General features: G+C 34.7%; 1 protein-coding gene across 1 annotated transcript in view; it reads left to right on the forward strand.

Annotated features, from left to right (window-relative positions):
* The window catches only part of LOC123311920, a 130,333-nt gene that overhangs the window by 46,955 nt on the left and 68,111 nt on the right, over nt 1-15,267 (forward strand). Inside the window, exon 3 of the mRNA XM_044896052.1 lies at nt 5,776-5,815. The gene's annotated coding sequence lies outside the window, so the exon portion shown is untranslated. The remainder of the gene's footprint in view (nt 1-5,775; nt 5,816-15,267) is intronic.

Consider the following 15,267-nt stretch of genomic DNA (forward strand, 5'->3'; position numbering starts at 1 on the left):
TTCTCGAAGGTTATAGTTAGAAAGCCCAAGAGGGAAATTCGGGATTTACTCGAGCGTGTCAGATTAATATGGGCAGACCCTGTAGAGTACCTCTACCAAAAATTAGACCTGTATATAGGGGGAATTGTCTAAGACAGCCTGTCAGAATAGAAAAAGAAACGATCATTGTACATACTCGAGCGTATCAAATTAAGATATATTTGGTTAATTACATGTTGAAAAGTATATATTCTCTCAATCTGACAATTTAAGAGTTACGAAAATGTGTGGGAGAGCGCCAAACTTGCAAAAAAAAGTCACACGTACATTTTCTACAAATTTTGACCTAAGTAATTTTTTCCATGTTTGAAAGTTTTTGAGATATATGGCGATTAATGTACATTAGACTGGGTTTCTAAATCGAGCTTGGCCTTTCGCATATGTGGCTAGGCTCCTCGCCCTTATCGAAGACGGTTAAGAGTATGTGAAAATTGCTATAGACCAAAGTGGTGTAGAATTTTATCTCTCAACTCTCATAATGAATACAAAAACGATTAGAGGTATAGGAAAGGAGATAGTGAAAAAATTCATTGTTATAATTTTCAAACTGTCAGATTAAAAAAACCCCTCCTGATTTATATCAGATTGATGGGTCAACACGTCTGCAATACCAGATTAACCATCTAGCCCCCAAAAGTATTCTTGCATAATCGAATGACTTTTCACCAAATTATTATTGGCTATGACAGGATGCACATAAAGAATATTGTGTTTTTGAATAATTAAAAGGACTAATGATACAACGGAAGAAACTATTCAATGTATTATATTTCATTCAATTGTTCTTAAACACCTTCACAACATTAATGATTGTGAGAAAATTAATTGGAAAGAGAAGAGAAATAATCAAGTTTTTTCAAACAATTAAAAGCATAATATTGATCGAAAGTGAAAGTGTTATTATAAAAGCTGTGTGTCACCCACAACGGGATTATTTCACAGTTACCGTTTATTGTAGTCCTCCTGCATCTTTTATAATGTGAACAACTCCATTGAGTTGTTTTGAAACGAGTTGTTGGAGCTGGCTTGAATATTCAGACGTTTTGAATCCAGTGTTTTATAATAAGTTACAACATGATCTGTAAAAAGCAATTCGCTCTTAATCTTTGTAGGTGGCGAATTTATTTCTCGATGTTGAAATGATTTGGTCAATTTTCAATTCGACCCAGTTCGATTGGTCCAATTATTCCATTTATGGTCATAAGAACCGTTTCATTAAACGAAGATTAATTCCTTAAACCACGAATATTTTATTCAAAATCTTTGAAATGAAGATGCTTTTAAATTTCAACCACCAAAATAGTGTTGTAATAAATTAATTAACGCTGGGTGTTCTCTTTCCATATCTTATATAGGGTGTACCGGCCCTACGTGACTCTTTGTCAGATGTGAATAAAGTATATGAAGAAGAGTAGGGAATGCTTCACTTTGAGTCAATACAAATTTCAGTAATGATTTGTTTCCAACCCCATAAGTCTTCAGAACCGCCAGAGACGGACTGACTCTAGCCCTTGATGGTCAGAAACTCTTCTTTAGTTGAAGATATCAGGGATATTCCTCCATTTATGTATTTTATCATTAATTCTGCAAAAAAAGTTAACTGTAGGAACATCGAGAAAATGCAGGGTTTCCGAGTTACAAGCATCTTCATAATTGAATATCAAAATATACTGCTCAGTCCTAACATGTTTCCTACCTCCTTTACCTTCTCTTTTTGCTAAGACACTCTCTTAAGTAGACTGAAATAATTTATATACTTCATAAGACTGTTGGTGACAGTTTTAAAGAAGAAGAATTGCCTCTCATATCTGAGATCTCGAATTTGAATCCCGTCAAAAACTAGCTAGTTTCTTCGGTGTGAGAAACCTTTCCATTGACAGATCTACACATTGCTCGAAAAAGAGTTCCCACCGACATTGCTGCAAAGGTTTCACATAAACCAAGATTGTAGAAAAATGATTACTTTCATGATACACATATTCCCACGTGCTCTGTACAAGAACTCGAGATTTCTCTCCAACCTGGGTAATACACTTGATCGTGACAATGAATTTAATTTTGAGGAATGCTTAACTGATTCGGTCGATTATATATTATGCCCATTTCAGACGTGTTGCACTGGCTTCATGAGCGACGCAACTCACGTTTACGATTTGTAATACACGGCCCGATCATAAAAGGGTTTCAACTGTGAATCACAATAAAGTTTCATTCATGGTGATGAAAGATTTCATCTATGCTATGTATCCAATAGGTGAGCACCGAGCTCCCATACTGATGAAAAGGATTTCAGTTTGAAGTTTGAAGAATTATCGTGATCGGGAAGGTGAATTGCAATTGTTTTTTGTATTATTTTCAAAAGTTTTGGCATGATTATTTTATGATGACGAATATTTGGACAAAATATAATCTTCTTAACATTAAAAAGTAATCCCAGTAAAAAACGTGCAGAATTTTGAAACATTTATATGAGTAGGTACATACGGGGATATATTGATTCTTAGCCTACTATAGAACCAAACAAATTTTCAACGTCAAAATATTTTATCACTCAACATATTCTCCTCTTAATTGAATACATTAATTACAACGAACCTGCAACGTCTCTAGAACTTAAAAAAAAATGTTTCTTCTTGCTCTGCAAACCGGACCTCCACAGCTTTTATTACCTCCTCGTTGGAAGAAAATTTACGACTTTTTAAACTTTTTTTCAGTCGAGAAAAGAGATGATAGTCAGATGGAGCCAAATCTGGTGAATAAGGGGGGTGTTCTAGTAATTCAAACCCTAAATCACGAATTTTTTGCATGGCAACATGAGATTTGTGTGCAGAGGCGTTGTCCTGCCAAAACAAAACACCTTTGAATAGCTTTTCGCATCTTTTCTCTTTAATTTTTTCCCGTAGAGTGGTCTGTTATGTCAAATAGTAATCTCCGGTTATTGTTCTACCCTTATCCAAAAAATCAGTCATGATTACTCGAAAATGCCGTTGGTATCACACACTGAAAGTATTAGACCAAGAGTACCTCTATCTTGAGAATGAGAGTTTCAGCTGCTTATTTGCATTTTGCGAGAGACATAAATTAAAAGAAAAGATTGGGCTGATGTTATCTCATTATCCACTATTTAGTGGACAAACAAGGAATTGTGGAACCAATTTCTTCAATCTTTATTACGCGATGTATTTAATTATATTAAACTCTTCTGAAAGCTATAATGGTAAAATATGTTTCATCATTGAAATTTATCTCAAGAAAAATTCGGTCCTTTCCATTTGAGAACCAAATTCTTCGGAGTTCTCTGAATGGATAATGATCAGTTAACTCACTGTGAGTCAAGAGTACTTGGTACTTTTGAGCTTGACTTCTCAACAAGAGCGAATGAAGTTAATCAACCGTGCTGTATGGGCTATTTCTTCAGGTGTCTGCTCGTTGTTGCATGAATTATCGCCGATAATGCTTGGTGAATCATGAAATCAGAGCAATGGTGTAAATAACAGTTATCATGTTAATTGATATATCCTCTGTTGTCTCTCTGATTATCCAGATGAGTGAGGCTTTTCAGGAAATGGCACTAATTTGATTGATTCCAATTTCTTAGAGGCATTCTGCGTTAGACACTGTGAAGTTTCACTCATTAGGTACATACACGCAATATTAACATGTACGAAGGATATTATTTCACGTTTTTTGTTGAGAGAAGTTTCGCATTCATCATCAGAACTCTTAAACTCAATACCCTTGGGAGTCGTTCTTGCACTGATGATCTCATTCTTAATCTTTAGGGGTGAAACAACATTTTGCGAGCCTATTAAGAACGAAAAGAGATTCAAAGAAGAAGGAAATTTTTTAAAATTATTTTAGAGCTTCCAATAGCTCTTCTATAGGGTTTTCAAGCTCATCAATAAATTCTGGACACGGGAGTTACCTCTGAAAAAACAAGGTGATATATCGTCGTCAAAATTTTGATTACCTATCTGCTGATATTTTATCCTGGCAGAATGACTGATAGCCCTCGCTGTACATACTCTCATCAGAGATGAGTAGGACTAGCTGAGCACGGATCGACTATTCATTTATTTATTTATTGAAACCAGATAATTATATTTACAAGAGCATATTAACAATTGCAAAATATACCTGTAGACGTAGGCTACGCTACCTGTTCACAGGACTGGTTAAAAAAAAAAAAAAAACAAGAAAACAACGAAATTATACAACTATGCAACTTAAGACTACTCAAAACTAAATAACCTAAAGAAGATTCTAATAGATTTATTCGAATTACAAAAATTATCACACCATTGGGGAATTGTTTTTCTTTAATAGTGAAGTTTATTCATTTGCTGCTATCCATTGCTTAATTTTCATTTTTCTATTCGATTTATTTAATTTCTTGAGCTTATCAAGAAGATTGTTAAAAGTTTCAATAGCACAAACATAGCAACATTTGTCACTAATTCTATACTTTAAAAAAATAATTTCTGGCTTTCCCCAGAAAGCTACAGAGTGATTTTCTAAATTCATGGAAATACTCAGACCATCATCAGAGCCAAACTTGTCGACGAAATTCATTTAAAATTGGAAGGTAATTGACACATATTGAGATCGAATCAGAGAGATATAAGTTATTTCAATATTCCACGGGTTTTTAAGGGTGACAACATCACTTTGTATTTCGAATTTCAAATAATTGTTTCGCTTTTCAGAAAAAACCTCTATCAAGCTTTAATTCATAGTATCACTCAAAGTTGTCACGTCTAAAAATTCAATTTTTCGCACTTTGTACTGTAGCTTGCTAAAGTTCTTTCTAAAAAGCGAAAATCTTATTTGAAATACAAAGTGATGTTTCACCCTGAACACTTTTTTCTTATACTATTTCTTCCGATTCGGCCCTTATAAAAAGATATAGGCATTTTGAGTTTTCCTAATGACTTCTGTGCACCCCTGGAAAAACAAAATTACCTTCAGAATAACTAGCTGAATCTGTGACACTACACATCTGTGGATCTTTTAAACAGAGTTGTGTTCAGCTAAAGAACCCAATTCTTCAGATTTCACAGATGCTATTTAATTTTTGAACATCAAATTACTACAAAACGGCACACTATACGAGAAAATAAGAAGAAAACTTCAATTCAACGAAAAGTTCAAATATTCATTGGACTCTTAGTTTCAAGAGTTGGGTTCTTCGAATTTTTGGTATTTTTGTGGCACGTAATGGTCATAATAAGAAAACTCGAATATCTTGTTTCAGAAAATGATTCATAAAAGTGTTTATTTTGACCTCAAAAATCTATTGTTAAAATATTTGTATGAGTCAAAGACTCACCCTGTATACTGTATACATGTGTATAGAATAAATCAAATAGTAAGAATCAAAGTAGTACATATAATCTAATGCTCCTTTTTGTTGTTTGACCTTGCGGGTAATAATGGCTCAACTTCTTTGAATCTAAAGTTCTTTAATATACTTGACAGATGCTTTCATTGGAATTTTTCACCCCTACAGCATGATCAAATCAGCCTTGATAGATGTGCTGAATCCCTATACTGCAAGATGAAATCACCACAAAAAAGTGATCATTAGAATAAGGAAGAGGAAAAATCATAAATGTTCATGCTTAAAGTCACTCCTCTAACTTCTAACATAGATTGGATGGCATATTCTTTACAAGGAATATTGATCGATGTTTTGTTCAATTCATTAATAATAATTATTTTTCTCTTTCATTTCAGATCTGATGGTACTCGACGTGCAAACCACTGCCACTCACTGGTAAGATCCCAATTAGCAATTATGAATAGAGCATTCTTTCCCAACAGATCTAACGGGGACCGATTCCAATCATTTCTGAGTTACATAACACGACGGTGGAGGTATTCGATTTATGCGAACGCTACCACAATTACTGGATACGAAACATTAGATCCCGGAATAATAGAAACTTCTCGCCTTCAGTGTAAAAAGACACCGGTGGCCTTGATGGCTTCCCTACGTCCGTATCGAATGATGGAGTTCGTTGGAAATTGTGTCGATCACAGTAGTTACCTCGGTGGAAATGATATATTCCATTCTCAGAACCGTTAAAATAGTCCAGTTCGGCTAGCGTTTCTTGGGCCGACAGCTGTATTGCACGATTGGCGTGATTGTTTGAGGCGAGGAAATATCTGAGCAACGGCATCGGTACTTATTCTGGACTTTTTTCGAATGCTTCATTGATCACTTATTTTAGAAAAAAAACGACTCAGTTGCTGGATATTTTGTGTTCCTCAAAAAATTTATTTGGTTAGAACACGCCATTATTATTTGATTTTGTGAACATGAATATATTAACTAAAATCTACATCACAAATTACATCAGGACAAGTCTACAGGGTGAATCTTAAACTCTTCCAAATATTTTAACAGTAAATTCTTGAGGCATAAGAAACAATTTTTCCTTAACACTTTTTCCGAATCGGCTCGGTTCAAAAGATACAGGCCAGGGGCGTATATAGGGAGGGGGGACAGGGGGCCCGGGCCCTCCTGAAATTAATATTATCTACAGGGGGACGTGAAATTATCCTGCGAATTTCAATCCCAATTAAAAAATTTTATCTAACCTAACCATTCGATAGTGTTAGCGCATAGACATATTAAACACATGGACACGGCGTAGAGAGAGAGGGGGTGCGGCCGAAATAAGATAGAGCTAGTATGGGCTAAACATTCGTTTGCACTTTGTATTTATCGAAATTTTCAGAATGTTCTCATCAATTTGAGATCAACTTTGAATGTCGTATCCTTTTTCTATTATGAAAGTAATAATGGTGTCGTAGAGTGCAATTAATAGTACGAAAAGAGTTGAAAATACAGATAAAGTGAAATTTCACAGGTATAGTAACTTCGAATGTATTAATCGATTTATTATATCATAGTTGAAATATTCATTTCAAATCAATAAATGTATTTCAATTCTTTTCTCATCTAGATAAAATAATACTCAAGAAGCATTTGAGATTAGAAGAGAAAATAAATGCCCAGAATGCCAGCTTTTCCATTGGGACAAAATATGAATATGCTTCCTAAAAATTATCCTCAGTTGAAAAATTACTTCGTATGCTGATTGTAATGTCTATTTTTCAACCTTTTGATCAATGAAATATTTTTTCCGATATTGAACCAACAAGAAATCAGAATATTGTGTTGGCTAAAAATGTACTCAATTGTTTTTATTCAAATCAATTTATTCACAAACTTTTCATGAACTTATCTGTTGTATTTTCCGAGGAATAGTTGCCGAAAGCAAAAATTGTGCTCTTTAGTTCTAATTGGATCATTACACGCAATCTAAATGATGCTAAAATTCGTTGAATTTTTTTTATTCGATTATAGGTACTTCTTTTTATCTCTAACGGGCGCCAATATACAAATATAGCTCGGAAATTAATTACTAAAATAAAGAATTATGTTTATAATCCATTATCGAAATATTTCTAAGCAAATTTCATTTTTAATTTTCCCTATTTAAAAAAAAAATCGAAATAAATCGTATGCGCTTAGCGCTAAGGCGTTCTAAGGAACGTTTTTTTGCCCATACTAGCTACATCTCATGTTGGCCGCACTCGTGGCTATTGAAACTCACTGGAAGGGCGCGTCCATGTGTTTTATAGGTCTATGTGTTAGCGTCTCCCCGAAATATTAGCTATATACTATATACGCCACTTATACAGGCTGTTGAGATATCCTAAAAATTGTATTTTTAGTTCTATCTCACAAACTGTTGCATCGAATGAATTGAATTTCGGAATATAGTTTTTCATTTATTTGATTAATCTTTTTCGAATCCAAGATATCACTAATTTTTTTCATTATTGCCATTACGTACCATAAAAATACCGAAAACTCGAAGAACCCAACTCTTGAAATTAAGTTGAACGCTATCTAATGAATATTTGAACGTTTTGTAAACTGAAAGTATTCTTCATATTTTCTCGTATATCTAATATGCTGTTTTTGGGTAATTTTATTTTCAAAAATTAAAGAGTATCTGTGAAATTTTAAATATTGGGTACTTTGGCTGAATACAACTGTTTAAAAGATCCACAGATGTACAGTGTCAAAGAGTTACCGAGTTATTCAGAAGGTAATTTTGTCTTTCCAGGGATGGCACAGCTCTTTATGAAAACTTAAAATGGCTATATCTTTTTATCAGGGCCGAATCGAAAAAAATTGTATAGGGAAAAAGTGTTTCTTTTGACCTCAAGAATCTACTGTTAAAATAATTGTACGAGTCAAAGACTTACCTTGTATAATAGTGAAAACATCAGATACAACGTTCGCTCAAAAAAATTCGTCGTCAAGTAGGCTCTGAAATTTGAACACTCCATATTCTGTGTCTAAACGTAATTCTTAGCTTTTGCTGTAACAGCACGTTAAAAGTTAAGTAGGCGTGGCCGATACTCGATGAAAATACATAATTGAACTTGAAACAGATTATACGATTTTCACAAAATGGATTTTTGCACCACGATACGTGTTTCGCTACCACAATAGCATCTTCAGGTGGGTAAAGGTAAACTCACCTCAGGAGCGATCTTGATCAACCGTGTGCTGATGAAATGCCATTTTATCAAACTATTCTACCAAAGTCCAACTAGACTACGATTCAGATTGACTTACAGTCTCATTTGGCCAATCAGCTGCATAGACAATAAATTCTGATCGTGATCTACATTAGATATTCACTGACGGCCTATCATCCCATTGATACCTATATTTTACGAAGTCAATCTTGATTGTGAACCTAATCGATCGTTTCTTGGCAGCCTTTTATTCTATCAATTCTATCAAAATTCAATCACAATTTCTATTCACCTTAGTCTTGTGTTGATGAAGTATAATTTAGATAACCTTTCCTTTCACAGTCAATTATTAGATATATTATATATTCCACACAAAGTGTGCAAGATAGGCAAGAGGCCTATCATTTCGTCCATTTATTCTATGCTCAGTCATTATTGATTGTGCTTTGTGCTCCAGACGGATTCAAGCTGCCTATCATTTGGCCAATCCTGATCCAGACCATACTGGCGGCCTATCATTCTTTGGACGTATACTATAAATAGGCAGTTAATTTGATTTGTTTTCAGCCCATTTTTCCAATCTATTACAGCACAGTTAATCCAGTTAACGATTCAGATTAACTGAATAATGGCAAAGTATCATTCGATCAATAATTTCATAGACAGTAGTAGTAGTAACAGTCGTTTATTGCAAATATATACATAAACAATTGGCCATCGACCTGAGGTCCTTCAGCCTATAGATTTACACTTTAATATATAAAAATTTTACAATTATATATTAACATAAAACATTACTTAATTTGTTTATTAGAGTCTCTGTTGGGTGTTTCCTAGTTGAAATGTTTATATCTTTATGATATTGGGGGATCACTTCTTCTAACTCTAACAATCTAGTATAAAATTTTTTATTTAGCCTATTGATCCTCTCTTTGATTGGCTCAATTCCTGTTGCTGAGAAAAGCAGGTGGTTTGGGGGATTATGCAGAACATTGTTAGGGTGCCTCATTCTAGTGATGGTCCTCAATGCTGTCGTTTCTGCCACCTCCAGATTTTTAATTGCCTCTTTGACCTATAGACTGACTGTGGATCATTCCGTCAATCTATAGTATACACAGTTGATTGAAATGGGATCCATATAGAATAATATTGATCGTTTTTAGACGGCCTCTAATTTCCCAAATCTTTTTCTTTCACATTTCATCTCGATCGAGATCTAGCTTGACTATGAATGGTAGTACCCTCCATTTAAGCTTGACGGTGCATTGGCAGCCTATAATTCCGTCAATCTATTCCATTCTTGCATATAATACAGATGACCAACGGAATGCTTTCTGCGATGTCCCTTCAATCTCATTATTAATCTCCATGATGTTTTCCCTCTAAACAAAAACTAGCTTTCTGAAACTGATGTCTATATGTATCAATCATTCCATCCTATTAAGAAATAACTGGACGTAATTAGCATCTCATCTACACCAATGACATTTATGGATAAAAAGATCACCGTTGATTAACAAGGTGTAAATGGAATTCCTGAATTTGCATTTAATCCAAGTTATACATACTCGATGGTTGATTGAATATTCAGATAACTCTCACTTACTGTTATAAAGATATACTAGCAGTTATTCAATGTTTCAATAAGTTATCCACATCAATACACCGATATTTACACGAGTATTAGCAAATCAGAAAATAGAAAAATGTGTTATTAATTGAACAGTTCGTTTTACCATGCTAAAATGAGGTAATGTTTCGTAATAATGCTGAATATTCAGGGTATATGTGCAATTTGTTATTGAAAAATTCAAATCGCCTAGTCAACATTAACGAGTGAAAACTTATATTGAGTGGGGTTCAAAACCGTTATACAATCTTGAGAACCAGTTTCAAATTTCGTTAATGTACAGACAGTTCCATGCAATCGAGGTATAGTGCAGGGAAATTGAAAATCACACTGGAATTTTGTTGTTTTCTTTCAAGTTGCACAAAATGTGAACCGATATTCATAGTATTCAAACGCTAAAGACTTCGATCTTGAATGAACCTAAGTATTTGTGTATTTGGTACTCACAACTATGTGAAAAGGTTGTACTCATTTCAGTAATGTGAATAATCCACAATAAGAATCTCGATATATTTGATTCTCTTCAAATATTGACCCCCGGTTTCATAAAGCTCGATCGGGGAATCAACGCTTGATTGACAGATAAACGTCAATTTGTTTTCAATCAATAATTCAGTCATAAGAATTCGGAATTCAATTCTCGAATCAAATTATGATCTATATACATCTATACAATGATTCTAAATTGCTTCTTGTTCAATATATGTAGGAATGAAAAAGTTTTAGCGATTTCGTTTTTGAAATCCAGTGACTGTCAAATCGTTGATCGGGCAGTAAGAGTTTTATGAAACCCGCTGTTAATTGATGTGGGCAATACTTGATGAATATACATAACTAAACTGAAGAAACTGAATTACATGGTTTTCTTCAAATATGAATATCAGGATTCAGGATTTTTTTATAATTGAAGTGCATAGTTGGAAATGTACACATCCTCATACTTTGAGAGTTGATGTATCCAGAAATGTGAACCAAGCTTTATCAGAAAATAAAATTGATTCAGGTTATCAATGACTTGGTTGGCAAGGGTTATCAACATCTTCAATTTTCTGATAACGCGTAGAACAATATGAAAACAAAATGTCTCCTTTAAAAACCGTGTAACATGTGCCCACCGAGAATCCAGCCAGTTGAGATAAAAACCGAACAGAGGTTCATGGAGCTTCTGTCATCACATTTTCAGCATTGTTTTTTAACCCTTGGATTCTCTTCTTTTGCCTACCACTCCTTTTATTATTTAAGCACTAATCGTTTCATGCAAAGAGCTGACACAACGCGAAACAGTACTTTGGAAAGTTTTTGATAATCTACAGCAACATTGGGATACTCGATCGTGAAGTCGGTGAAACATTTATTTCACTCGCTTTTCTTTTTTCTCCTCTTTCCTGGAGTAGGAAGTCTTCCTTGAACTTGGAACATAGATACAAGGAATGGAAAATGAACAATTGTCGTTGTCCAAAGACTGAAGTGAAATAGTTGCTTAGTGTCGTCGATCACAATTGAGATAGTTAACAGTTGACTGTGACATCATTGTCGCATCAATTTTCAATGCAGAAAGGTAGGACGTATATAAATTTATTTGATTTACGCTACTGCTTTAGTGTCGCGCTAGACAGAGAAGCATCGAATGTGGGTACTACAACAAATACTCTCGTAGCACTTAAATGGCCATTCCATGTTTTAAGTCCTTGCAGATCTCTCAGATACTAGAGTTCATTGAAGCTGGAAGGCGAGCTGCAGATGGCGCAGTTTGAATAACAGCTCTGATGGGAGTACAATAGACCTTAAGGTCGCAGTGAAATGTAACACCCTCACCAAACTACAAACTATATAAACTATTTCCTACTTAGGCCCGGTAGTTTCACGTGCGAATAACTAAATTTATTCGATAGCTAAGTCTTATTCTTAGGATAAGTAAAAATGCTGTCAGAGACATTTGTCTCTGATGCTGTCTTTCACTTTCAGATAGTGTTATTTAAGATGTCTAAAACACTGGTGTGTGCACTTGTCACTTTTTGCAAGCATCAACATTTCAGAAAATCGGGGATATGTGATCAGTTTCGTGGCGGCGCCACCATGTCATTTGCCTCGTTCCATCCTTGTTCTACCAAAGGAAGTCCAATGATACTCTCTCGTTTTATTTTGTTTAGCGTTGATATCGAATGTCGATCAACGAGTTGAAAATATGAAACGGCCCATTTTGTCAGCTGTTAAGGAATATTTGTGATTTACAGTTTTTCGTTGTAAAAACAAATCTGTCAATATTTCAACACTACTGAATAAGGGTTCGAAGGAGGATTTACCGTCCTTCTTCAAGTTAATTTCCGTTTGACAACTTGAATTCGTGAGGGGGTAATTCAATATGATTTTAATAAAACACAGTTGATTGATCAAATATCCAATATATTCAGATGACAGAAAGGGAATTTTCACTATATCTACTCAGGAAGAATATTTGAAGTAACAGACTCGAATAGATTTATGTATCTCTGATTCTCAATACATGCTCACAATTCACATAACGTATTTCCAATACAGTTTTTTTGAAATATTGCTGAAGTTTCCATAAAACTTAGCTATATCGGTCCCGAATGTTCATTCATCTGATTTAGTTCTGCTTCAAATTCCAACAACACCGAATTCTTAGCTGTAGTTCTTGATTGTCCATACAGAAAACTGAACTTACTGAACGACATGTTGAATGATTGAATGTTCTACACCTCTTTCTCGAAACTTATACATTTTCACATACCAATAATACACATATTCGTACGTCGTAGGAAAGTATTCAAATTATTTCCAAATATCATATGAGAATGCTCTGTCAAATTCTAAACAGCGCTACCTACAGTGGAAAGAACGAAATTGATCCCATATCCCCACGAAATTAAAAACAAAATCGAATCAGTGAATACACCAGAGTTTTAGACATCTTAGTGTTATTCATCGAATAAATCTGTCATTGAAACTCCTTAATAAGATTTTATTTGTCATAGATCGAATGTCGTTACGTCATTATTGGTTGAATTTTTTAGATTCTGGATGTATGGTTATTTTTTGTGTGATTTTCACGAAATATTTGATTTCTAATTGGAATTATGACAATTTCTACAATGCGGTGTCTTATTTTACATTAATCGGTGAAAAGTAGTATACCGTGTTTTCATAGAATTGTAATTCGTCAAATAATTTCATCTGAAAGCACCGAAATAGGGTATCCTTCAGATAGGAAATTATTTGACAGATACTTATTGACATTGAATAAAATTTATTCGAAGGTGAAAGTACCGGGCCTTAGAACCTTAATGTTTTCTTTTCTGTGACTCTTATATAGTGAGTAGAGAGAAAGAGAAAGATCGCCGTACTAAAAATGTATTTCCAAAAACGGGGAAAATAGGAGTCACTGCGATCGCTAGGATGATAGATAAGGGGTGGGGATTTAAGAGTCGAATTGAAATGAACAGCCTTCATTTTATTTTAGGTTATGTGTCATCGTAGTTTTTTCTGATGATTCTTCGAATATATTATATATAAGACAACAAAAGGTAGCAATCTCAGATTTATCACTTATTAGAGTAGATTCTGTTTTCAATATCCAGCTGAGAACCGTTATAAACCATATATTATGTCATGCCAACAAAATTCTTCAAGAATATCCACTTCTGAACCATGTAGTTTTATTGGTTAGATATTCTTATTCAGAAGAAACCACTTCTCACGAGGGATGACAATTTCGATTTCGTTTATAATGAATCCAACATCTTTTTTAATATCTTCATCACAAAATGCTCTTGACACACAAATTGATTTCGAGTCTATTCTTGAGGTAAGGTTTTCTTCCAATTTCCTCTCAGAAATGTACTCTGAAATTTTATCTCTTCTCCTTTTCCTTCCGATGCCAAACCACTCTTACACTAGCGCATGCTTCAACATTTCAATGGTCATATGTTGTTCTCTTATCAAAAATCGAAAATAATAATATTCTAATCATCTGTCACCAGGAAGACAGTTCACTCAGCCAACTCCAACTAGCTTAAATCAAAATTTCGCCCTCCCGTGATCGCCAGCGCTGCTATTGGCAAAAACATGAACCACCTATTGGTACTAGAGGACAAATAATGTGTGGTCTCAAACTCTTCTACTCTGTAATCTGTGGTCTCAAAGCAGCGATAGTTCTCCTTCTCTCTACTCTCCATAGTGCTTTATATGGGTGAAGAAATGGAAATATTGAATTACAGAACATTTTCAAAGGGCTCCGCTCCTTCGTCTACTCAAGATGTAGAATGAGCACTTTTTTCCCTAACTAGGTGTTTATAAGTCGGTTAGTTATAGAGTAGGTATATCAATTTTTGCAAGAACCCAGTATACGGAAGTTCAACCGACCCTAACAGGAAATATCGACACCTGCTCCTTATTATGAGTCAGCAACCCTCTACTTATTACTTCAACAGGGGTGCATACGATGAAAGGAAGGAAATACTTTCAAGCAGATGTCCGAGCGATTCTTATACGCCACGATCGATTGCCATCTTCATAAGGAGATCAGATTAACACAACTACTTTTACTGCATACCAGCGTCCATCGGCACACAGTTCGAAAGTAGCAGCTATACATTGGCGCAAAAAAGCCTTATTAAATTAATGTGTCCTTGCTCCGAAGTTGGTCGTCGGCGGACAGGCCGTCACCATTAGAAGTTGGATAACCTCGAATTGCCAAAGATGGCATTTCAGTAGGTGTGTCAATTGCGAGCGTTATTCAGAACAATCCAATTCTATACGGGCCTGAAGTGCAACTGGCGAGGAGACCGACTCCGTTCGAATTATATGTTCCACGAGGTTGATGGATCAGGTGTATGGATAAGATTTCATCGATCACTAGTAGTGTCTCAAAAACGGATTTCAACGTGTCGGATTATGGAGATTTCTTTCGAAATAATAATGGAAAATCGTCATTGTCTGAGAGGGTTGCTGAAAAAAGTTCTATGAACATTAGCTGCGAACGTACAGGGTTTTAGATTTTGAATTTTTTTTTC

Source organism: Coccinella septempunctata, chromosome 1 (genome assembly GCF_907165205.1).
Source record: "Coccinella septempunctata chromosome 1, icCocSept1.1, whole genome shotgun sequence".
In the NCBI taxonomy this organism is placed as follows: domain Eukaryota; kingdom Metazoa; phylum Arthropoda; class Insecta; order Coleoptera; family Coccinellidae; genus Coccinella; species Coccinella septempunctata.